Genomic DNA, 25,160 nt, shown 5'->3' with positions numbered 1-25,160 from the left:
TAAATTGGGGAAAAAAAAAAATTGACAGAAAGTTAATCCCAGCAAAATTTTCAAGTCAATGCAGAGCAATACATTTGGTCTCCTGAATATTCTTCCCAAGTTTCATGCAGCTGCTTCATGCAGCATGTTCAGAGGGCTGTGAGGAAACTGGTATAAGGCTGGGTTCCCAGTCCCTAGTGTGGGATACATCACTTGATGGGGAATGTCTGCCTGCACATTTTGCTGTCTCCCTGTCGCTGTCATTAAAGGGATTTTCAGTGTTAAAGGGCGCTCACAGGACTGAACTTAAGGAGTTCAGGAGTCTTTCTAGTAATTGCAATGGATTTTAGGCCAAACATTTTGACCTGCACTTTTCAAAAAGATTTCAAGGGCTGATTATTAATCAAGCATTGGATGTTTACAACACAGCCAACCTGCCTTCTGAAAATCTGGCTTACTATCCCCATGTAGGTCTAGAATTTAAACTCTTTTCAACATTCGCTTCATAATAGGGATCTGTTTTCTTTTTCCTCAGGTAACCAGAGTATTTCTACCTAAGATCAAAATTAAAAAAAAAAAAGATACATTTTGTTCAGTGCTTACCAGAACAGCAAGTGTCTCATATCCCAGAAGTAATATTGACCTTTTCCAAGGCTACATTTTCTGTCTGCACAGCAAGCTTCTCATGAATTCTGCTTTGTAGTTGAGCACTGAAATTGCACGTCAACACTATGATTCTTCCCTGTAGAGTGACTTAAAACAGGTAGAGGAAATCTTCCCTGCAGATAAGAGACCTGCAGCTGGCTTAGAAGAGGAATATTTTCATTTTACCTCAGTACATGGTAAATTTCCTGGCACTTTTTGCTTGCAGCATAGATAGTGCAGTGATAGTACCTGCTCCAGAAATCCAGTGCCTCAACTTCAGTGCTCCAGCGTGGGATTTCATCGCATTTATGTCAAGCTGCTCGAGAGCCACTGGCAGCCCAGCAGTTCTTGCAGAAAAGCATACAAGAGCTGGGGACAAAAAAAAATAAGCAATGGGGAAAATCTGTCTGTAGCTTAAAGCTGATGTTTTGGGTTTACTTTCATTTGCATCAGAAGAAATATTTTTAAGTGCCAGGAGTGTCAATAGAGTGACTCCACTGTAAAGCAGCCTTTCCTTTGAGTTTCCAGGTATCAACAGTTCCTCGTGTGTTTCTGGGGTGAATGGTACTAGCCCAGTGATGAATACCAGGGCACATTTTCCACCAGTCGGATGACCTGAAATCCACCACATATTTGCAATTAATTAAGCTAGAGCTTAAATTATATATATTTCTTTTGGAAAGGTGAATATGAGACAAAGCTATAAAGCTTTTGTTTGGCTTTAATGACTATCATGCACTGTCAATTACATTTCAAGACTTTGATTAATCTTGTGATTTAAGAGATGGTGGATTTTGACTTGCTTATTCTCACTTAATAATTTTTAGAGCATGTTGTGGTTTAACCCCAGCCAGTACCTAAGCACCATGCAGCTGCTTGCTCACCTCTCCCTCCTAGTGGAATGGGGAGGAGGATGAAAAAAAACCCTCACAGGTTGACATAAAGACAGTTAATAGGATAACAAAGGAAAATAAAATATTATTATAATAATCATAATTATAATAATAATTAATATTATGTACAAATGCAATTTGCTCACTACATGCAGAAGGAAAATTAAAAAATACCCAATGCCCAGTCTGTTTCCAAGCAGCGATCCCACCTCCTGGCTAGCTTCCCCAGTTATATCTGTGGCATGATGCTCCATGGCAGGGAATGTCCCTTTGGCCAGCCTGGGCCAGCTGTCCTGGCTGTGCTCTCCCAGCTTCCTGTACTTACCTCACAGGGTGTGAGAAGCTGAAAAGTCCTTGACTTAATGTAAGCACTACAACTACCTAGCAACAACTGAAAACATCAGTGCGTTATCAACATTATTCTCATAGTAAATCAAAAAACACAGCACTATACCGGCTACTAGGAAGAAAATTAATTTTATTCCAGCTGAAACCAGGACAGAGCAGCATACAGAAATCCTGATTTTCATCTTTGGGCAATATATGACCAAACCCTGCCACAATGCTTCACTCTTAAATTACTGCTAGTCTCTTATCTTGAGGAACACTCATTTTAAGAGACACCTCTCTTTCTATTCATTTAGCATGTAACAGGAACTCCCAAATAATCAAATCTTTGCAGACCCAGCTGAGTAATCATTGATTACATTTTGTTTCCCTGTTTTCTCAGTTCTTCAACAAAATCTAGCCACAGATGTTGGGAAAAAAGTGGTGCGGAGGTGGGATTTCCTTCTGTGACCCCTAAAATCGCATTGAGTTGCACTTCTGAAATGCAGAGTGAATATAGCTGCATGTAGCCACGTGTTTCACACTTTAATCCAGACCTCTGCTTTTACATGTGTATTCTAAGTAAGGCAACCATATTCCAGGGGAAAAATAAAATCTAAAAAGAATGTTTAATATCTATGCAAACAGCAAAGACTCCCGTTTACAGGCGTGACCATTATATGCCAGTTAGGGCTTTCAAACACAGTGACAAAACAGCTCTTTCTAGCAGACACTGAGACTTTTTAAGTCTGGTCCTCTCTGGGCACTGAGGAAGCCATCTCCCAGGACCCATGGGGACACCAGACATGCAGGGCTTCACCGCACTGCTCCGCTGGCTGCTCCAAACTGCAGGGGGGGGAGAGGGAGGGCCTCAGCATCCAGCCATGCAACTGGACAAGAATAAGAAACAACGTCTATTTGACCTCTGGAAGAGGACAGGGTTTCAGAGATACCCTTAAAAAGCAGAATTGAGACTCCCTCAGATTCTATATGGAGAGCTCTGTGAGTGTAGAAGCCAGACACAGCAAAGAATAACAAAAAGAAAGGAAAAGATATTTTTTAATTTAGAGGCTTAAAATGATCAGTCTTGCATGTGCTGAAGTTTAGGATGTGAAGCATCCACTGAAGAGCACTGTTACAGAATAAAAGCTCTTATCTGAAAACATGCCATGGAAAAGCAAGAGAGACAGAAAGAGGTTTCATGCAAAGACATACATTAACTCTTAGTATCTGACTGCACAGCTGTATTTCTGAATGGAATAATCCACAGCTGTTTTTTTTTCTCTGGAGAGGAAAAAACAAATAAACAAAAACCCCCAAAACAAACAAACCCCAAAACCAATTTTGACTTTTAAGCAAATGCAAACTTCATAGGAGGAATGAATCTAAAAGCTGGGTGCAGGTGATGTGCGGGAGAGCGAGGCGGCACTCAGAGATCAGCAGAGGCTGTGTGGCTGCACAAGATGTCCTCATCGGGAAAGTTGCCTCTGCAGAGGCCAACCTTCCCCAGCCTGTGACCCCCAGCGTGAGCCTCAGCTCGGTCCTCAGGTGAGGAGCACTCAGGGGGATCACAGGCAGCCTCCTGTCCTCACATGAGCATCACCTCCCGACCTGCTTCCAGCACAGGAGCTACACCTCAGCTTCCCACAAGCTCTGTGTGGCACAGGAGTCCTGCTCCAGTTTCATGCTCCGACTTTTTGTGCTCATGGTTATGTCGTGCAACTGTGGAAAGAGTCTTTTTCACGAGGTAAAAACACCTGTGCAGGATGCAGACAATTGTGCAGTATTGGTTTTCTTCAGGTCCAGCTTCAAAATAATATCAGCATTTTTTTTCATGTCAAAGCATTGTTGTTTGTTTAGAAATCAAACCAAAAATGCACTGAAATGAAGCAAAACTGGTAAGTGCCACTTCGAATAATAAACTAGGTTTCTGATAATTGTGTATTTTGAGGATAGTAAAAATATTTACTTTGAGAGGAAAAAAATCTCTTCACACTAAATGTCACTTCAAGTAAAATATTTTTCTTTACTTTTGTTTTAATTTCATGGCTCTAATTCCATGGACACCTTCCTCCTGTGTATTCCAATTAGTTGGTTCAAAAATAATCTCTAAGGTGGTGCTGTGTGCCTTGCTATCTGCCACAGGGGCATACAGACAAGTATCTAATGGGCAAAGAAATACAGCATGTACAGCTACCTGTAATTCACATTAAAATTCAGCTATTTTCCATATAAAATCTCTAAACGCCACTCCTAATGGTGCAACTCTAACCTCATGCTGAAGAAGAGGGAATCATACAGTCTGCATTCTCAGTACAGAACATATTTGCCCTCGGATCTTGATCTTTTACCTGCTGCTTTCTTCAGTTGTACTTCTTGTTCATTCTCCCCACAGTCCTGGAGCTCCAGCTTCAGACTCTGTGAGAGTAAAATATTGCACAACAAGGTAAAACAATATTTTAAAGAACAAAATGCATGTGAAATCATCATTAGGACCTCTGAGGGTCTGATGCTCATCTCTGCTGACTACAACTGAGCAACTTCTGCTGGTGCAAATGAAATCGGAATCCAGCAGAGTATGTCCATAGGAGATCTTGGGACCCCATTACTTTGGGATATGGTTTATTTTCCCTTTCTGTGGACTAAATTAGCAAGCCCTCTTCACACAAATAATTTGCCTGCCTGTAGTGAATGCACAGGAATCGCCTGTTCCCCCTCGTGGGCTGTTAATGTTTGTATGGCTGCCTACATCATGGTATTTTCATTTGGATAGCATTGAACTGAACGCAAGGGCTTAATACTTGTCATAGCATCCCCAGCAGAACTCGACACCTATTCCCATTCTATTCTTGTGCTTTTTGGCATTTGCAATCAATATTTGTCTTGTTTGTCAGCCTGCTGCCAGCAAGTTCATTCATTACAAACCCACGCTGTAAAGAAACATTATTCAACGAGATTTGCTGTGTCTTGCTTGTCTTAACAGCAATCCAATAAAACAGCAAATCCAGGTTGCTATAATTCAGATAGCAGGGATGCTTCTCCTTCTAATTTAATAATATTGAAAAAGAGTGAGGAGACCTTTTTTTTCCCCTTCAGTCTTCTTTTCTTCCTACTTATTACGTAGCAGCATTGAGGTGCACAAACTTTTGTCCTCATACTCTTTCACAGAGCCATTCAAGGATCACACAGCACTGCAGATTTTGAAGTTGTGACCAGATGTGTACTTGCCCCAGAGCTGATAGGCACTCCTGATAGCCACTCATCCAGCCTTCGTGTGACGTGCTATTATCTAATGAGCTGAGTATTCATTTCTGGACGGTATAGCTGCAGTGTGATCAGGGGGAGGCCTATTGGGTCATGCTGCCGTGGACCACTGAGGGAAGAGGGCAGAAAGGAGTCAGCCATCAGACAGCTGAACTGTTTGTGCAGACTGGGTTTGGCCTGTGGGCAGAGGTTGACCTCTGTTTCTAGCAGCGCTATGTCTGCTCCCAGCTTTGCAAGGAGACCACGTGTAAGTCCTCGCAAACACTTCTTCTCAGCAAGCCTCTCAAGCTGCCTCCTTAGGCCGCTTAAAGAATGTCCAGAAGGATTCCCATCTGGGCAACTGTGAGCTAGTTGCCTCAGCACCGAGTAAGGCTTAGATGTTGAAAATAAAATCATTACAAAAATATTAAAACCTAAGAAGAGGAAGGGGTAGAACTGCAATGGGGACTGATTTAAACAAATTATATTCCATGGAGCCCAGTGACTTGTAAACACAAAAACGTGCTCAACCTTTTAAAATTTAAGACATTATTCCTTAAGAAAATCATGGGTATTCTTATAAAAAAAATATACATCAGATTCTCTCCTACTCCAGATCAAGGCAGAACCATTGAGGATCCCATACCTGTCTTTGCTGTACCTGTACGTCTTTAAAAAGCATGTGTTACCTCCTCCCATACTGTACAACCATACACCCAGAGCAGCAGTTGTCTCTCATGTCCTCCCATTAGTCAGTGTGAATGTTTATCATGCTCTGCTAAAAGCTGTAACTGTGAATGCAATCCTGCTGCACCAGCAAAGCCTTCTGGATCAACAAAACACTCCCGCTTCCAAAAAGTGAAATTCTGCTTTTATAACAAATGCAGCACTGTGGAAGGATCAAAAAGTGATCAGCAATTACAGGGATAAAGACAATAGCGTAGGTCAATTGGAAATGTTGTAAACTCAACAGCAAATTAAATCCCCTTCACCTTCTTCATTCTTTCCCGGACAGGTGAAAAGGACATACAACAATGCAACCATTTCTTCTTGTAAGAACCAAAATACTCACAATGGTGCAGCAAAACTGCAGTGCACCAACATTAAAAGTGCAGAAGAGCACTGCTGTGTACAGAGGGAACTAGCTATTCCAGAGGGCTGGCATAAACTGCATTAGAACAAAACGTGTAAGCGTTAGAAACACACAGTGAGAACTTCTGCTGTGAGCTGCAGCCTTAGCAATCGGGAGCGATGAAAGAGGAAAAGGATCTGTGCGTGTAGTGGCAGGTAGGGAAAACCATAAGGCTTCGGTGTGATACAGTCTTGGAAAGCTCGGTTCCAGAAGACATTTCCAACGCATACAGGAAAGAGGAACCCCAACTAGAAGACAAGTAGTATATGTAGAATAAAGAGATGGATAGTGGCTTTAAATCGCACTGAAAACTGGAAATATTTCCCAATCACTGACATTTTGGAATAACTTTTCAGTGGCATTTGTGAAAACAAAAATGAAATAAAATAAGCATTTTGTAATATGGTATTGACCAATTTACAAAAGTGAGCCTCTTAGTTTGGATTGAGGCAGTTCTGTCTGGATGCCTAAGGTTCGTAATCACAAAGCTGTGTGTTAACAGAAGATTTTTTTTTTCCCCAAAGCACCTGTAAAGCGGGTGGGAATGACTCAGTTCCACACTTGTGTAAATCAGTCCAAAGTCCTTCCCTGCTCTGCCCCTTGGTCCCTTTGCGCTGCAGATCTGCCAGGTGGGGCTCTGGGGGCGCAGAGGAGCCCTGCAAGTGCCCTCACCGCAGAGTACGCAGGAGTCAGCCCCTGGCCGTGCCCATCCTGGTAAGAAGCTGTTGCTGTAAATAACTGAAGGGATTAATGGTGTGGAGTCTCAAGCTCAGGAGTGTTGGCTTAGACCATTGATGTAACGCATGCTTCACCAAGGCATAGAGCCTGTTACAGATAAAGTTTAAGGTGAATATTTATCGATCGCTGCAATACTTCTGTATTATTTTTAATTGCTAGTTTTCCTCTGCAATTATACTCACTAGAGCTGGGAAATAAGAAAACGACCAAGTAAAACTGGTAAAAGCAGTTCACCTAATTAAAGTTTAAATTAGTGCAATCTCCATGTCTTTTGCAGTTATTTATCACTTTAATACCTACAACAATAAAATCAAATTTAATCCATGAATCACACTGGATTATCTAGTGATAATCACAGCAATAAAGGAAAACGATACACAGTGGGAACTTGGTTCTCAGTACCAAACAAGCTATCAGCAATAAAATACTAATGAATAATACACTTCATTACAGCCAAAATACTACTCCCTATCAAGAGTGCCATCAAATTATATAACATTGCTGGCAACGGTATCTGAAAAGACATATAATGGACATGAAATTCCAAGAAAAAGGTTGAGTCATTATCTGTATGTTGTTCTTGCTGAAACACAATCATCTCACCTTTAGAAAGCAAAGAGCTCTATAATAGCAGGAGTGAACCCTTTAAATATTTCCCTGCATGTGGGAAGGTAAGTATAAGCAAAACAGTGGATGATAAGAGTCAGTGCATCATGCTGGTTTTTTTCTCTTTCATTCATATTTAATTTTTCCTTTTAACTCTGGGATAAGTCAGGCTGCTTTCTTTTCCTCTCAGCAGAGGCCAAAAACCAAGCCTGCCAGAGACTAGGCTAATCGCTTGGCAACAGAGTCAGACTCCATTTTGTTCATTCTCCAACTGGTCTCCTTATTTAGCAATTTTGGATGGACTATGTTCTAGCATCAATTAGACAGCATGAAGGTACCCTGCTGCCTTATCTCCCACTTTATTGCCCGGAGGTTAGGGTACTTTTAACAAAGAAGAAGTTTAAGCCTCTCAGGGCTGGAGTACCTGAACCACTGCAGTCCCCGTGCTCAGAGCTGTCTAGCCATTAAGATCGTTAGCTTATTTCCAACTGGATACTTCAAGAAACTTGCTGATTAGCTTGTGCAGTTTTCATATCATCACTGGGCACCTAAGTGTCCCCATGCACATCCTACAAGGATGAAAACGCTTCCGGAGAGGGAATCAGATTTGTCACATCTGTTTGTGTGATTACCCCGATGGCTACTAGCTTGAGACCAGCTCCTCCTTGAGCATACACCTTTAGGTCACCTCTCTGAATGGTCTAATTTACCATATGCATTAAGCAGAGCATTGCACTGTCTGGGCTTTGAATTCCGCATGAGCACGTAAGGATTAGTCATCCTTCTTTTCTCCGTTGGGAAATATGCCACAATGGACTGTAAGGCAAATACAAGGCACTTCTTTCTTATCTGCTATAACCAATGTTTTATGACAAACAAAGAAATGAGCAATGTATCACTATTTAGACAGCTAGCTAGGCTAGTGATGGAGCAATCTCCATGCTTATAAGGGGAGTTTGACCTCAATTAATGAATTATACTTTAAGCCATTACAGAACACATCTCCTACTGTGAATTAACAAACTAATGAGGTGCAAAAGTGACAAAATCCTAATTATCCCAAGAGCTGCGACAATTTTAATGAGGCAAACTGAACACAGAGGAGAAGGCAGTATCCTTTTTCTTTTGGGAATTACTTTTTTCAGGATTTGGCATAAGGGGAGTGATTGTGCAGATTGTTACACTGTTGGGTTATATTCTCTAATCACAGTGACCATTTGTAGGAAGTTAAATTCAGAGTAAGAGAACATAAAAGCTGCTCATTAGAAAAATGCCTACTGTGCCCTTCATGTGGGAGTTAAGAGGAATGAGCACAGAAACTATGTATATAAAATCCCACTACAGAACACCTAGCAGGCCTGCCTGCCGGGGAAAGCGTCCTTTGGAAATGCCTGGCTGCCTTGCCCAGTCCATTGACCGCGGAGGAGCAGAAAGTGATGGCACTCCTCAGGTCCTAGAGCTGTGTGGAAGGACTTGGGTCATCCGCCCAGCTGGTGGGAATTTAGAGTTCACTTCCTGATTTCCCCTGATTCCTGCTGAGTTTGGCCAGATGGGGCCCTGAATGCGGAGGAGATGCTCGTGGTGGAGGCTGAATATCAAAATGTTGAAAAATTGCTGCTTCGCATGCTGGGTTAAACCTTTCTCCTACTTACAACTTGTGAGAAAATTATTATAGAAAATTATTTATTTGGCAAAACTGAAAGGTTCTTGTGGGAGAATGTCCCAGTTTTGATGAAAGGAGCTTTTTTCAGGTTCAACAATGGAAAACCGAGAGCGAATGAAGACAAGACCCAGCTCTGACAGTGACGGCTTAGAGCTGACTGCTGGGACATACGGGGCTGGATCCCTGCCCCAGCCCCTCCAGCCCTATTCGAATAGAGACATGCGTCTCTCTACACTCCTTGCGACTCAGGCCTGTGCCAAGCTTCACGCAAGGTTTCTTCTCTGTTTTGTGCTGACTTCATGCCAGCCTTGTGATAAACAGAGACTTAGATTTTTTTTCTTTCTCTAGGGCAGTTAACATCACATTTTGTTGAACCGAAGTAACAAAGCTGGAAAGAACAAACACTGAAAAAAGAAAGGATGCTGGATTTCTTGATGTGCTCAGACAAGAAAGAAATTATTTTCAGACAGTGTCTGTGCTACATAATAAATAAATAAAATAATATTTCAAGATAGGATTATATCAAGGAAAAGAATGTGCAAAGAGCATCCATATTTATTACTAAAACAAAATTATTTTTCATGTGTTCCCCAAGAAAACAGTTGATTACTTTATCAGAAAATTGAAGCAATTTGTAACATAGACTTACCCACTCTGAAGATTAAACAAGACTTTTGTTTGTGCATTTTCTTTAATACAATTTTTAAAACCTACATGTACCACACAATTTATACAAAGAACTTCTAAGGTCAAACTCATTTGATCAGACGAATGAATTATCACATGCAAACCAAAAGAAAACTCATTTGCTGATTGTAATGGCTCTGATAGTGGCTTTCACTCCTGCCATTTTGCTAATGGTTCTAGCAGTACATAGCACAAATGGGCTGATAAATGACAGATGCTTAGATAAGTACTCCTCTATTAGAATAAAAGCTTAGCCATTGAACTCAATTAGAAAGAAATGATGTCCTTACTTTCACTCTGCAAAACATAGAACCAAATAACTAAAAATACATTTTGTCTGAGGAAGATTTAATTGCTTGATTTTGCTTTAGATTTTTTTAACTATAAAAGCACTTATTGTAACTTAACAGGCAAAATCCTGGAGGAAGGAGTACATTGGGAAACTGTCAAATAATAAAAATAAATAGATGAATAAAATAAATAATCAGTCTTTCAATTCAACCCAATCTAAAGGTCTTTTCTAAGCCTTGTGAAACAAGCAAAACAAAACAAAACAAAACAACCCACGGTATTTTCTAAATCTTTTTGCGATTTCAAGGTGAAGAAGATGCACATCAAAGACAAAGATCATCTCTAATTTTCACAACTAGCTTTCCCAAGTCTGATTATTCCTGCTAAGAATCTACTTCTTTTGAATCTCTTGAAGCAGTAGAGAGAAAGCTTAAGATACATCCTTCTTTATCAAGAAATAATTGAAATGTAATTTTCTTGACCTATTCCTAGCAGAATGGGAATCAAAACTAAAATTCTCCAAGGAACAGAATCTTAGAGAGCAATGTCATCTTGCATCAGAATTTAAAAACAACAAAATAATATTAACGAGAAAGATTTCAGAATTTCACTGCATTGAGCTGCTTTAGAGCCAGCAAGGTGTCCAGCACAGCGAGCCAACATCTTTCCCCTTATTTATCCAGCTTGCTGGGGAAAAGACCAGAAAGCCAAGCAGCCCAGGGGACAGCTAAGCCAGACCACGCACGTAGCTGTTCCCTGGCCGCTCGTGCAGGTGGTCAGCAGGGCATGGGAGCTCGGGCACCAGCCACGCCGGTGCCTCCTGCCTCCGTGGCAGCCACCTGGCTGGGAGCAACGGGGCAGGGAAGCACCAAAACTTCCCCAGCTGGGCGGAGGAGAGGAGAAACTCCAGGAAAGCAGGGAGGATTTGAAACACATGAGGCAGGGGACGGGGCCAGTTGGCCCATCTTCCCATCTGGTTTTATTGGAAGGTTTGGACAGAATCAATAAATTCTCGTGAAGCACTTTAGTTTTGTCAGATTGGTATTTTTCAGTGAGCATTGCTGAGGTAAGGAAAACATGCAGGCTGCGCAGGAAAAGAGGTCACCATGGGCTGTGGTGTTCTTACAATGCTTTAAATAGTCTGGCAGAGAGCGTGTTCCAACTCTGCTGCCTTAACAGTGAGTCTCCAAATGAAAGCAAGTGTTCCTCATCGCATTAATTTGACCTCACTTTGTGACGTGAAAGACAAAGTGAGGACTGGGCAGGGCACGCATGTACTACCACACCAGTATCTTTGAGTATGAGGCAAGCTGGACACTCTGCTTTCTTGCAGTTTGAGTTTCATATTGGCAGAAATGTCAGTTCTCCACTTCCCTGAAGAAGACGGAGAGGATGAGGAACGAGAAGGCAGGCAGAGGTGCCTAGTAAATAATTTTCTTTTTGTTTGTTTGTTTGTTTGTTTTGGGGTTTTTTTGCAGCCCTGAAAGCAAAGTAAGACAAGTAACTTACCCTTGTTCTGGTGATGACTGATGGTACTCTCCTCTGCCAAGATCCTGCCCTCCTGAAGTCTGTCAGCTTTGGACAGGAGCAAAACATCTCCAGGATACATCTGCAGTCTGTCCTGTGGCAGGGCATTCCTATCAAGCCATGGGAGGAGGCAGAAAGGGACTACAGATCTCCTTGTAGTGTCATAACTTATTTTTCCCTAGTGTAGAGTCTTTACAATTAGATCCAAGCTGGACATGTCAAACTTGCTGTAGTAATTAAATCAATGCAAGGGCAAGTACTCTTCAGGCTTACTGTTAGGATCGGTAATATTGGAAGCTTAGTATGGATATAGGTGCCTCAGTTTAGGAGACGCGTAAAGAGAAAGAAAATGATTGGCATACGCTTTACAATGGTAAATTAAAACACATCAATATCTAAGAATACCTATGAAATGCCATAGATTATTACAGAAAATATGCTGTCCCTTCATTAATACATGAAAAGAATTCTTGAATTTGTATACCAATAAAGATAAATGTATTGATGTAAAGTTATTTTTTTATATTCTAGAAACATAATATCAGATGACAATTATCCAGAGGCACCTCACAGTTCATTTCCCTTTTGTAGCACAAAGGAGGTAGCCTTTCAGTTTATGTAAATATACATCGTCACCTATAAAGACACCTAACAGGGAATTTAATCTAAACCCAGCACAAGGCTACTACTCCAGTGGGTGATGATTACTTTATTCTGCAAAGCATTTCTGTGCTCAGGAGACCAAAAGTGCTATGAAGTAATATTATTTTATGACGATGGTTTCTGATTTGTAGTACCAACCAGTCTTATTTCTTTTCTCTCCATGTAATCATGTGCTTTCTCTGTGTGAACTACAGAGCATCTGCATATCCTGACTTTGGGAGGTTGGGGGTTTGACACAGTCTGCTTCTGTGGGTGGTTTTTCTCAATTTGCATACACTGGTATTGGCCTTTTCCTGCAGCCTAAGTGATTGAGTCCAATTAAGGATCCCTGCTGTGATCAGTAAACACTGGAATTGTTGCAAGTATTTGGGGAATGAGATATGAGGCTTTCCAGCATGGAGCTTGTTTGAAATGGGAGAGAATGTAGTTGCTGAAAAGCCTATTTCTAAAAAGGCAAAGTCTGTTTATTAAAAAAACCTGTGACTTGAGGCTTTTTTTCTCTTTTGTTGTTTGAAAAAAGTCACTCATGGCTGGAAAGATTTTTTTCAGTGCACTGTATATTTGTAACAAATCAGGAACTAAATAACAGGGACTTATTAAAATAAGCTTGACAATAGCTTTTGGAAGGCCATTTAAATGCATTACCATATCCTCCAGTGTAAAAAAAAGATATTTCTAGCAAGCATCCAATCCTTGTTGCTATTTCTATTAAATATTCATTATAGCTACTAGAATGAGTGGCATATTATAAAGGAACCAAATTATTCAGCAATTGTGAGGATCAGACTTGTGGTGTAAAAGAAAGAAAGAAGGAAGGACAAGATTTTTTCTTGTTTGCTCAAGAAAACTAAGCTCATGAATGTAATCCATGATATCCTGTGGAGAGACAGTAAGCTGTATGGCTATGGGAGCCATATTTTCACTGTATTTTTAGGATATAGACTGCCTTCAGAAAAAGTCACAGCAGATTCATGGGTTTGTTGGAACTTTATCTGCACTGTACTTTTGGGTTTATGCAGGGGTATTTAAATTAATCACAGGATCTTTAGGTAGACTGCACACCCAAGCCCCAAAGTCAGTAAGCCTTTGACAGGCTGTGAATAGAAAAAGATATGGCTGTCATTACTGCAATCAGGCACATTTTTTCAGATATTTAAAGATATAAGGCACAGAAATCAAAAGTAGAAGTATTTTGAGCAGCACAGAGCTCCGCTCACGCCCCCCATGAAGGATCAATTCATCATGCACAAATTCATGCAGAATAAACCTAGTTCAGCTTTAAAATTAATTCTAATGTTTTGTCTCCCTCCATCTACCTACCTGTGCATACACCTTTTCAAACTGCTTCTCCCAAGTGGTCATGTATCATCTCCGGTAATGACATCAATAAATCTCAGAGATGATAGCTAGGAATCTCCCTGATGTCACTGTGAGTGATTCACTCTCCAGCAAGGACTGGTAGCCAACTAGCTGTCAAGCTGCTGCTGATTGCTTTAACACAATGCAATAGGAAAGAACAGGCTTAGGAGAAGTGGTTTTAGTAAATCTCTCAAGTGTCATGAATACATTTGGCCAAAAAATGACAGCGTAATGTATAGCAAGTAATAGCATTAGAGAAATTTGGGGTCCAGATCCTCACCCTTGGTGCTGTTTCTGTGGTGCTTTGATAGCAATGAAAGAAAAATTGCCTGAAGTGCAATATATGTTTTTAGCAGGGAGTATCTCTAGCCAAGGTAATGCCGCAGTAAGTCCTTTCAGCCTTGCTATATGGTTTGGAAAGTACTGAGATGGTGTCCTCAATGTAAATCTAGCACAAACTAGTTAGACTGGCTATCACCATTCATCTGACTGAGAATCCCAGGGGATTTTCCTCAGGTAGGTGTTGTTCTTAGTCAGCTTTTATGGGGTGGGAATCAAATGCAGGGACGAGTGTGTGATGTTCCCTCTGGGCCACAACATACTTTAAAAATGATATCCAGTTCTGGTTTGAAAACAGAGCCCTCGTCCTGGTCTGTTGTTTTAACAGCCTCGTTCCTCTTCCCTCCCACTGGACAAATGGCTTGAAGTGGTACCAAAATTATTTGTTAGGGGAAAGGTTCTGTTATAGCTTACAAACCAAGTTCTGTAAGACACATCTGTGAACTCTGTAAAAGACCAGTACCGTCCTGTATGTTAAATATCTGGCCAACACAGATTAGCTCCATTTTTTGCCACACTTCAACCTCTGCATACCTATGAATTACTTTTTGAAACCCTGTCCTGCCTTTTCTTGTTAAAAAAAAAATGATGCTTTGGTGCATTCAGCAGTGCACTGAGAAGGCAAGAGATTCAAATATGACAGTAAATGAGGGAGTGGCAAGATCAACTAGAGGGTCAAAACCAGCTTCTGAAAGACGTCTTCGCCTTGGTGCCATGCCACCACTGCAACTTGTCCAGTCAAGGAAGGGGAGCAATTACTGCACTTGAGACAGGTAAGAGGAGATAGGCAGAGAAACACTTAATTTCCAGCTCTGCCAGCTGGTCAGTCCTGTCAAAAACTAAGACACTTGTGGACATAGTGCAGTAGAGCCTGAGGTCTGCTAGGTGCTTCCAGAATGAATTTTCACATAAATCTTGACTGAGTCCCATTTTAACCAAACAAGCTATGAACTTAAGTCCTCTTATGAGATCTAGGCCAAGGCAGTCCTCCTTTGGACAAGAAAAAGTAAACGAAGCTCTCTTCTTTGTCTTTGATTTTGCCAGGAGAGAGCTTTCTCCTTTGGTGGCAGGTGAGTGCAGCCAGCTCCTGCAGCACCACAGTCAGGAGGGCAGGTGGCTCCTGACCAGGTCTGCTTTAACAGGGCAAAGCACTTCTAGCAGGCATGCTTATCCAGCACTCTTATTTTTCTGGCTACATATTGCTAAACTGATACTTTTAAGACGGTAGACTGCTAAACAGCCCCAGCTGCCTACATGTATGGATGTCAGCATCTTATCAAGGGAAGGAGGCAGCTACAAAACAGAGCATCCCAACTACTACTAGAAAAGCCTGGATTGGGGTTTTTGAAGTGAATATCTGCCTGGCCCCAGTCAGAGAGCTTGCATGTTTGAGCAGCGTGAGCACTGGAAGCAGAGTGAGGACCCTCATTCAGAGCTCTGCCCCAGCTAATGCGCAGCGCTGGCTAGGGCGAGAAGAGCTCTGTGTTCGTTCAGCCATGATTTGGAGCAGATTTTAAAGACTTTCCCCTCTCCTTCATCTCCTTCCCTTTATTTAACTATTCTTCAGCCATGTCGACAACCACTGTTTGTGGGACTACATTGAGAGCCATGAGGGAACTGATTCAGCTTATTTTTCAAACCTGGGGCAGTTCCCTGACCAATTCTTTGGTTTTACCTTTGTTTAAAAGTTAGGCTACTTTTAACTTTTTATACAGATATAAAATTCAGATAAATGCAAAGCAATTCTACTTTCAAACCAATATAAAATCAAAGTAATATTAACAAATCAAACATATTACTCTTGCAGTTATATAAATGTTGAGACAGTAGCTGTCTCGGAAATGCTAATTAAAGAATTTGATGAACAGCTGAACACTGAGGCCAAAAATATTATTTGATGTCTAGAGCATGACCTCAGTACCAATTATAATGCTTCCTATGTAGATTTCAATTTTCATGGAGTAACTAACCTTTTCTTGCCTCTGCCCTGGCCTTCCAGTGATATAATGGTCACTTTGACAGAAGGCTCTTGATAAAAATGTTTGATAACTCTCTTGCTTACCAGAAATTAAGGATGACAGCCTCAAGTGCCTGAAATCCTTAAGTTAGACCAAACACTCCAATGAATAATTTTTTAACTACTTTCAAGCTTTTTTAAAAATGAGAAATAATCTCTCAAGCAACATCTTTTTTATGGAAGATCAACATTGAAAGCAAACTTCTGTTACGAGCTAAAATGTTGAAGCATACCTTGTATATTCTGCTCAGAAGATTTCCCTAGTCCCTCCTTTCTCATGACAGAGATATCAAGGTAGATTTGATCCAGTACGTTTCAAACCAGACATCTCCTGGCCAGGAATCTGACCAGACTGTGGAGCTACACGATCACCTCACCTAACAGGAGGATGTGCTGCACTGACTGGTACTCACCTGCCCGAAAACCCACACCTGCCTTTGTTATTTGCAGTCTCACATAAGACAGTAATTTTTTTTTTTTTTTAAAAGCTCTGTTTTTAAAAGATGTGGTGTCCCAAAACAGAAGAGGTCATACTAAATAAATTATTAATAATAGGCATAAAAAAATAGGCATAAATGTGGAATTCCTTGTCAAATATGTGGTGGACAATAAAAATCTTTACAGCCTGACCGTGACACTAGACAAGTTAATGGAAGAGTGTGATATATAGAAATACATAGAAACATCATCAAGCTAGGTGAATACCAGGAGACAAATACACTTACTCTTAATCTTTGCTAGGTATCAAATTGCGGCTCCTCTTACATTCTTAGGTTGTATTCTCATGCAACAGGTCTAGGTAGTAAAGTACTGGTTAAGATTGTGATACGGAAACCTTGATCTCCTTTGTCACTGGGAAAATAGTCTACAGCATCTATTATTCCTACACTAAGCTGCAATGAAAGAAAAAAGATAAATATTTCATTAAAGTACTACAGCTGCTTTGCATTTGAACTGTACATTGTGATTCCCTATAAATGTTGAAGCTAAGAGCTGACAGGAGAACAGGACTTTCCTGCTCATTGTTCTGCGGTGCTATAGATGATACCTTGGGTGAGGAAATTAAATGTTTGATATTTGCTGTGGTGCTCCGCTTATTATTGTTACTGATGTCAAATCCTGTTTCCTTTAGGAAACAGGTGTAGAGAAAGCAATGCCAAAGATGATAAAGCAATTACTGCCTCTTAAACTGTGATATTTTCAACAGAGTTCTTAGAAAAACATTGACCCAGCACAGTTTTATCAGCCACCAATACCTGACCTGACCTCCTCTGGGCCACTCTGGTGCTGTTTAAGATCATTTAGTTGTTTACTTTTAGCTCCTTTTCTGGCCACAGGTTCAAAGAGGCGTTAGAAAAGTTTCAACTCCCCTGAGTGCCAGAGCCAGACCTTTATTAAGACTGCAGTGAGATTTAGGTCAAGGTGAGCAATAAGGACGTGGACAGATCGAATGACAGGTGAAAGGACAAACAAAGGCAAGGACTCAGATTTCACTTACGTGTGCGATTCAGGACTCTGAAGCAAATAGAGGGGGTAATGAGCAGCGTGGTGCAGCATGAAGCAGGCTGCAGCTTCCTGAGGAGCGGAAGAGCAAAGACACACAGGTTTCAGTCCCAGGTCTCTTAGCCTTTCCTCCTATGTCAGATGCTCCAGTCTCTTAATCATCTTCATGGCCTTTCACTGGACTCGCTCCCCTGAGTCCATATCTGTCTTGTACTGAGAAGCCCAGAACTGGACCCAGCACTCCAGATGTGACTCACCAGAGATGACCTCCCTCAACCTGCTGGCAGCACTGTGCCTAATACAGCCCAGGATACAGCTGGCCACCTTTTCTTCAAGGGCATATTGCTGCTCATGTTCACCTTGCTGTCCACCAGGTCAGATCCCTCGTCCTTTTCTGCAGAGCTGTTTTCCATCGAATCAGTGTGTACTGTTGCATGGGGGTTACTCCTCCCCAGATGCAGAACTTTGCTTAGTTGAGTGAGGTTTGTCCCAGCCCAATTCTCCAGCCTATTGAGGTCCCTCTGAAAAACAACTTGGTCTATCAGCCACTCCCCATTTTGTATCATCTGTGAACTTGCTGAGGGTGCACTTTGTCCCATTGTCCACATCAATAATGGAGATGTTGAACAGTATTGCCCCAGTATTGACACTTGGGGAGCACTGCTAGGGACTGGCCTCCAGCTTGTCTTTGTGGGGCTGATCACAAACCTTTGAGCTCTGCAGTTCAGACAGTTTTCAATCCACCTCACTATCCATTTCTCTAGTCCATACTTCATCATTTTTTGAATGTTGCACAGAGTTGTGCATGTTCAGTTTGTTTAAATGCTACTTAACCTGGTCCTCTTCCACCATGAGTAAGTTATCCTTGTGCCAGGATCCTGAATGCCACCATCTCACGGTCAGTACAGTCAAGGCTGCCCCCAACCTTCACATTCCTGACCAGTTCTTCCTTGTTTGCAAGTGTGAGGTCCAGCAGAGCATCTCCTCTTGTCAACTTCTCCATTTATGTTAGTAAGTTGTCCTCAATGCACTGCAGAAACCTCCTGGATTACTTGTGCCCTGCTACATTGCCCTTCCAGTGGGTATCACAGCGGTTAAAGTCCATCAGCTGGCTGCTGTATTTTCTAGTTGTTAACTACACATGAATTTAGGCCTATTCTTAAGAGATAGCTATGTGCCAATTTGTTTGTATAGTCAAGTCCTCTCCATTTTCCTGATTTCTTCAAGCAATTTCTCCCACTTAAAAAACAAAAGTCCTAAAGAAAGCCCTTTCTGTTAGTTCAGTACACATTAAAAAAAAATTAAAATTTCTCAGGATATATCCAGTGATGCAGCTGCTGAGTTGCTCTGGCATGTACTTAGTCATATTTATTGTCTGTGGAGTGATTTCTTAAGGCAAGACAGCTTTGAGAGGTTAAGCACATAGAATAAGGAAGTGTTGAGTGATTGTTTTATACCATCTCATAGTTGGTTTTGATTGCTTTGAAGTCTGCATGAGTACAACCCAAGAGATGGTTGAAAATACTGTCAATACTGAAATTTAAATAGTAACAATTAATCTTTGCTGCCTGTGGATAATATAGAACGCTACCAATAAATCTCTACTGCCTGTTGGATAATATAGAAAGCTAACAATATATCGATTGAATATGCTCTCATTAGTAGAATTCAAGTATCGGTCGACATTGAGGCAGCAGCACTTAGAATTTCAAATTATACTTTTTACCAAGATACTTACCACTGCACTTCAGTCACATAAATATTTATATTACAGGAAATTATTTATTTTGTACTCTCCACAAATCTATCTTGCTGCTAATTAAGGATGTACAAAACAGTTACAAAAATACAGTAATGCCATTAATCATTCTCCCGGGCTTCAAGGTGTGTTTGCTGAAATGCAAAATATCTTTATTGTTCACCACCGTTTCTTTTGGTCAGAAGTGAAAAGAGAAGAGCTTTATGGAATATTTCTGGCCCACCTGGATTGCTGGCCACCATCCCAATTAGGCCTATAAAGCTTTAACTGGTCCTCAGTCTCCGCCTTAAGGCAAAGCTCTGTGCTCCTGGCGATAAGCAGCCTCCTGCCCTCTGCCTGCCTCCCCTGCCCCGGGGCTTTTAGCAGCCGATGATGCTCAGAGCTACACTTACCTGCTTCATTTCCAGGAAGGTGCTAACTCTGGTAGTTTTATGGCACTTGGGGAACTCACTTGGGTGAGAGAGAAACTCACGTGGTGTGTCATTTAACAATTGTCTGGCTCCTCTGTGCCATCAAGAAAATATAAAAGAGTCAGCCAAGGGACTAGAATGAGACTTTGTTTCCTGGCTCCTTGTGTGCTATTGCTCCCAGTGGTTTTGTTGTTTCACTAACAGAGTCGGGTCTTGCAAGGGACAAATAAGAGCAGCAGAACTGGCAGCTCACAAGGTAGAGTCTCACTACCAAAGGGACTGCTCTTACCTTGAAAGCAGAAAGAGACAAAACACTAAATAAATTCATTCTGTTTTTCTAAATGAGTCCTTAAACTCAATCAAGCCATTAAAAACAAGTGAGTTAGTCTCACTGGTCACAGCCAATAATGAGAGTTATGTATAACTAAAGATAGACTTCTGAGTCTTTTATCACCTTGAAACCTTATCACTCAAATCAGTTGAAGTAGAGAGAGACTCCTTCAGTGGCTTTCAGTCAGGCTTGTCAGTGACACCATGCTCAATATCATCCAACAGGCTGACATCAGCTTACATTTTTATGTCAAAATATAGAAAATGCCATTCAAGAAAAAAATAATCCCATGTCCTGTCACGCTATCTTTTTGACCATGTCTTCTATGTACGTATTCTAAAGGGAACTTTAAGAACTGAATTTGATTCTTCCATTTAAAACCATAACAGGTTGGTCATTGTTCCCACTTATATTTTAAAAGGTTATAAAAAGACCGGTAGTAGACATGGTGAGTTTCCCCTTAAACAAGCAGGTTTGCCAAATATCTACCAGCTGCTGGAGCAATAAGTCTTGCCTGTCAGAATGGTATTTGTTCATCTGGAATGAAAGACTATTTCCCCTCCATACATCCTGAAGCTGATTGATTATGGACCCACAGAAGAGAGACTCCTGGTGATCTGGGTGTTAGTACTACGAGCTGTCCCTCACTGCTGTCTTATCTCAGATTTCTTATAGGTTTAAAACCAAATCATACTTGCTTTAGGCAAGTTACAGAATAGGAAACCAGTGACTGGCACTTAAGAATACAGTTATTCCTTATTTTATGCTCCTTTTATACTACTTCTAGGTTTTGCCTTTTACAATATTTCCCTAGCTTCTAAGGGACTCAAAAATAGAACAAAGAAAAATAAGTACTTAAATTCGTAGCACAGTCTGTCTTGTACTTTTTAGTAGCACATTAGGACTTAAACGTCAAAAGAGTGGACATTTACATATATTCTATAGAAACCATGAATTGCTTCCTTTACATATTGGATTAATATATATGGCTTAGTACTTTCAACTAGCAACAGGAATGCAGTTTTTTTATAGCCCTACTGCAAGATGTTCAAATGTGAAATTCAGAAAAAATTAACTATTTTACATAGCATTTGTATGCTTTGAAGTCCAAGCAAACGTGGAGCAAATCCACAACCTGCACATTGTTTCTTGGGTTTCTGAGGTAAACATCTAGTGTTGTATTAGGCGTGTATTAGGCATGGCATATTTTGCTTGGACTCTAGTTGCCATCCCAGGCAGATGCACAGATATTACAAGTCCTGGATGTCTGCATCTGGATGCCTGAGCGTTAGCCAAAGATCTTGGATAATGGATAATATCTCAAGTGACTCTACACATTAGGTTTAAACAACTCAGCCTCATCCCTTGGTTTGACCCACTATAACTCAGTATGACATAAAATAGAATTGCTAAAGTTTTTTGCTTCTTACCTGATACTGTGCAGATATTCAAGGGAAGAAGAGTCAAAAATATCTTTTTTTGGCTGCTGTTTTCTATTCAGAGCCAAATTTCTGGGAATACAGCCATAGTACCTTATTAGAAGAAGTCTTGTGCACCTCCTTCCAGATTTCAGTTGGAATTTGTCCAGATCACAAACAAGAAAGAACTGTACAGAAGAGGACATGTGAATTTTTTCCATTAAGTTTGGTTGCCAAAAAAAACCCTAAGTAAAGACCCAAAAACACTACCAAACCCTACAGTTCTGCACAAATATGGCAGGAAAATAAAAACAGATTTTTCACTCTGCCCTGACAGCTATTTTATCCAGTACATTTCTTATTTTGTAACCCAGATGAATCTTCTGGTCTCTTAGGTTCATGCAGAAGTTTTATTTTCTTGCAGAAAATGAAGGCAGCTGTCTCCTTGCCTGTAAGGCAAAAGGGATTAAAAACCAAAAGCAAAAAAGAAAAATCCTCTCTCTTGTTACTGCACCTCAGCTTGTGATCCTTTTCCTTTAAAAGACAAGAAATAAGGGGAGTGGATAACACTGGGGAAGAAGAGAAAGAGCTACAGCTCAGCAAGTTAATCATGCCTGATGCACCACGTGTCATAAATTGTACTCTCAGACCTCCATTTTCAAATGCACTTAAATGACCTAATAGCTCAGGATTAGAGCAGAAAGACTAGAAAGGAGGTAGACAAGTTCAAAGCTCATAGTTAAAATAAAAATAAACACTTGTCTAACTTCAAGGTTTTCCCTCATTCCTGTTGATTGCACTTCTTCACTACAAATACCAATTTTAATCCTTCATTGTTGCACTGAATTCAGGGAAGTCTCCCCAGTTGAAGGCTGAGTCAGCATAAAGAGCTACCAAAACATATGTAGGTATTTTTAAGGTGTTTATTTCATACCTAAGAGTTTGTAATTGATTTGGAATTTGGATTCACTATTTCCTCTTGGCAGAAAGGAACAAATGTGAGTTTCCTTCCCTACAAACAGGTCACAGGCACACAGGCAACACATGCAACCCAGGGCTCCATGCTGAAAAGCGCAGACCATTTTCCGTCAGGCTCTAAAGCCTTCTGTTTGCATTGACTGCAAGGGTGGACAACCACCAGCATGTCAAAGAATCAGCCCCAACTCATCACACTTTTTTATATTCAAACGTTGATACCTCTACCCAGTTAGATCAGAAGATATATCTAAACTTTACTCCTTGAAGGTAATCATATTCTTATTTACAGGCAAGGAGAGTGAAAAGTTATTAGAATACAAATTTTAACATTCTGATTGAAAATAATTGTTATTCATGGGGTTTTATTTAAAAGAGGCTTGAGCAAAATCAGAATAAGAGCTATCTAAGTAAGTCCAATAAACTGGCATGTTGTATATATTTGCAGGACCATACACTCTACTATAATTGCAAATTATTGCAAACATGTCTTCAGGTTACAGAAAGGTATTTCCGCAGGATGATAATCTGAATTTAAGCTAGATGCAGATGGAAAGCTAGAACAGTCCTTATTTGATTTCATTTTGTTTGTTTAGGGGTTTTGTTTGTTTGTTTGCTTTTAATAAATAAAATGCATCCTTCTGTATCAGTAATAATAATAATAGTTCAGACAGTGAAAGCATAATTCAACTCCTAAAGCATAAGATCCATTTGGAAATAACTGGAACCATTTGAGTTGAGCACAGGCCTGACAGAAGATCTGAGGGAGACACGTGGCCTGCCAGAGTGGAGGCTGGAGGACAAGCAGGATGCCTTCAACCTACTGCAGTGGCGTCAAACACGGTGTTAAAGCACCTGAGTCCCACCACGCCACTTAGAGCGTCCACTTCAGTGGGAAGAGCTGCTTAAAATATGGTATCTTCTCTGTGGTTTGCAATGAATAATAAAGGATATTAAAAGCAGATACAAATGAATCCGTGACTTTCTATTGACCTGAAGAGGCATCAAGGCACTCGTAAAAGTCGGTGCTGGGCCATATTTGCTGTATTCTGATGTTGCTGCTTAGATTCCTTGGCAGCCATTTGTCTATGTTGGAAGGAACCATTTTTTCAGCTGGTTAACAGATGAACAGCTTTTTGTACAAGAGGCTTGCAGACATGAGAGTAAAAGGTTAAAAATCCCCCATGGCTACCAGATTAGATGATCAATTTTCAGTTTACTCAGATTAATGAACAAAACAAATTGGCCGAATTTGGGTAAGTATTTTCACACCTCTTTCTGTGTAAGAATCTCTGTTTGAATCAAGGCTGGAAAGAGCAGCTAGTTCACCTTGTCAACTTTCATCATTCACATGGATAATAAGAAAAGTAAAAAGCCAGGTTGATTTGACAGAGGCCTTTCTCCAACTCTCTGACTTACCTCATTATATTACTTTGCATTTGTTACATAGGAAAAATCATTAAACGCTCCCCATATAAAATAATAATAAAAAAATAAAACCATAATCTATAAATGACCAAAAAAACTGAAAAGCATTTCTTTCACACACACACAGAAACCTGGTAAAAGCCAGGCTATGAAAAATACATGTGATAATCTTTCAAAAGTTTTACTCCTGCTGCAATTATCTGCAAATATTATTTATTCTTAAAAGTTGAAAACATATATATTGAGCAAGGAGCCTCATAATTCATCTCATACTTTATTAGGAATAGATTACTTCTTGATTTAATTTTGAAGTCATTGATTTGACAAATGAGTTTCATTTTATGATATTTCATAATCTCAGCTCAGAATCATAGAAGATTTGCAAGCCACTTCATGCACATTCCTGAAAATATCTTAAATACAATGCCTTTAAGAGAGGACAGTGAAAAGAAAAACATCACCTGAGTGGTTTAATGTTAATGAAAACAAATCACAAAGCCACCAGGAAAACTATAACACCTTGTTCACTGTTAGTCTTCTGTGTCTTTAGGACTGCAGGAATATTGTATTGACTGAGAGTAAGTTTTCACAGTGATACACTCGACAGAGACAATAGCAGATGTTTGAGAAGAAAACGAGGGAGATGCAACCCTGAAGAAATATGGAGTAATTTCTCTGCAAGAAAAAATTAATTTTAATCTTCTTTCACTCTAGCCAAATAAAATATCTGGAATTGTTTGTGTTGCGATAACTGAGGAATATCTCTTCTAAATATATGAACTTACTTTGTTCTTATGTTTAAAGCTATGAGATTTAATTACAGCCAATCTATGAATGCCCATTTCTTTTTTTTCTTTTTTTTTTTTTTTTTGAAACTTATTAGATATGTGGGCTAAATTATATTTGTAGGGAAAAGCAATTAAACAGGCTAGTTACTCATGTTATAAAAGTATTTTCACTGGTCTGGTTTTGCTTCATTCTATATTTTCTGGGAAAACCAGTTACTTTCCAATATTGCCAGTACTGCCAGCCTGAAAACTTATCACTACCAGATGATTACCTTCTTTTTTTCACTCCTTTTGCTCACTATAACCAGTTATCTGGGGATTTTTCTCTCCTCTTTGCCTCATTAAGCATTTCTTTTTCAAGAATAGAATGAATTATTTATTCAAAATAACACGCTCTTTTTTCATCTCCCGCAAAGATTATTTTGTTCTTTTTTTCTGA

General features: G+C 40.2%; 1 long non-coding RNA gene across 1 annotated transcript; it reads right to left on the bottom strand.

Annotated features, from left to right (window-relative positions):
• Positions 1-588: 588 nt before the first annotated feature.
• LOC142601295 (uncharacterized) lies at positions 589-4,264 on the bottom strand. Its single transcript, XR_012834896.1, has 3 exons — positions 4,196-4,264; positions 874-993; positions 589-783 (listed from the first exon to the last, which is right to left on the bottom strand). It is a non-coding gene; the product is annotated as an uncharacterized LOC142601295 (long non-coding RNA).
• Positions 4,265-25,160: the final 20,896 nt, after the last annotated feature.

Source organism: Balearica regulorum, chromosome 3 (genome assembly GCF_011004875.1).
Source record: "Balearica regulorum gibbericeps isolate bBalReg1 chromosome 3, bBalReg1.pri, whole genome shotgun sequence".
NCBI classification, from domain to species: Eukaryota; Metazoa; Chordata; class Aves; order Gruiformes; family Gruidae; genus Balearica; species Balearica regulorum.
The sequence above is the reverse complement of the archived record's forward strand: the minus strand, read 5'-3'. Positions and strand labels throughout refer to the sequence as shown.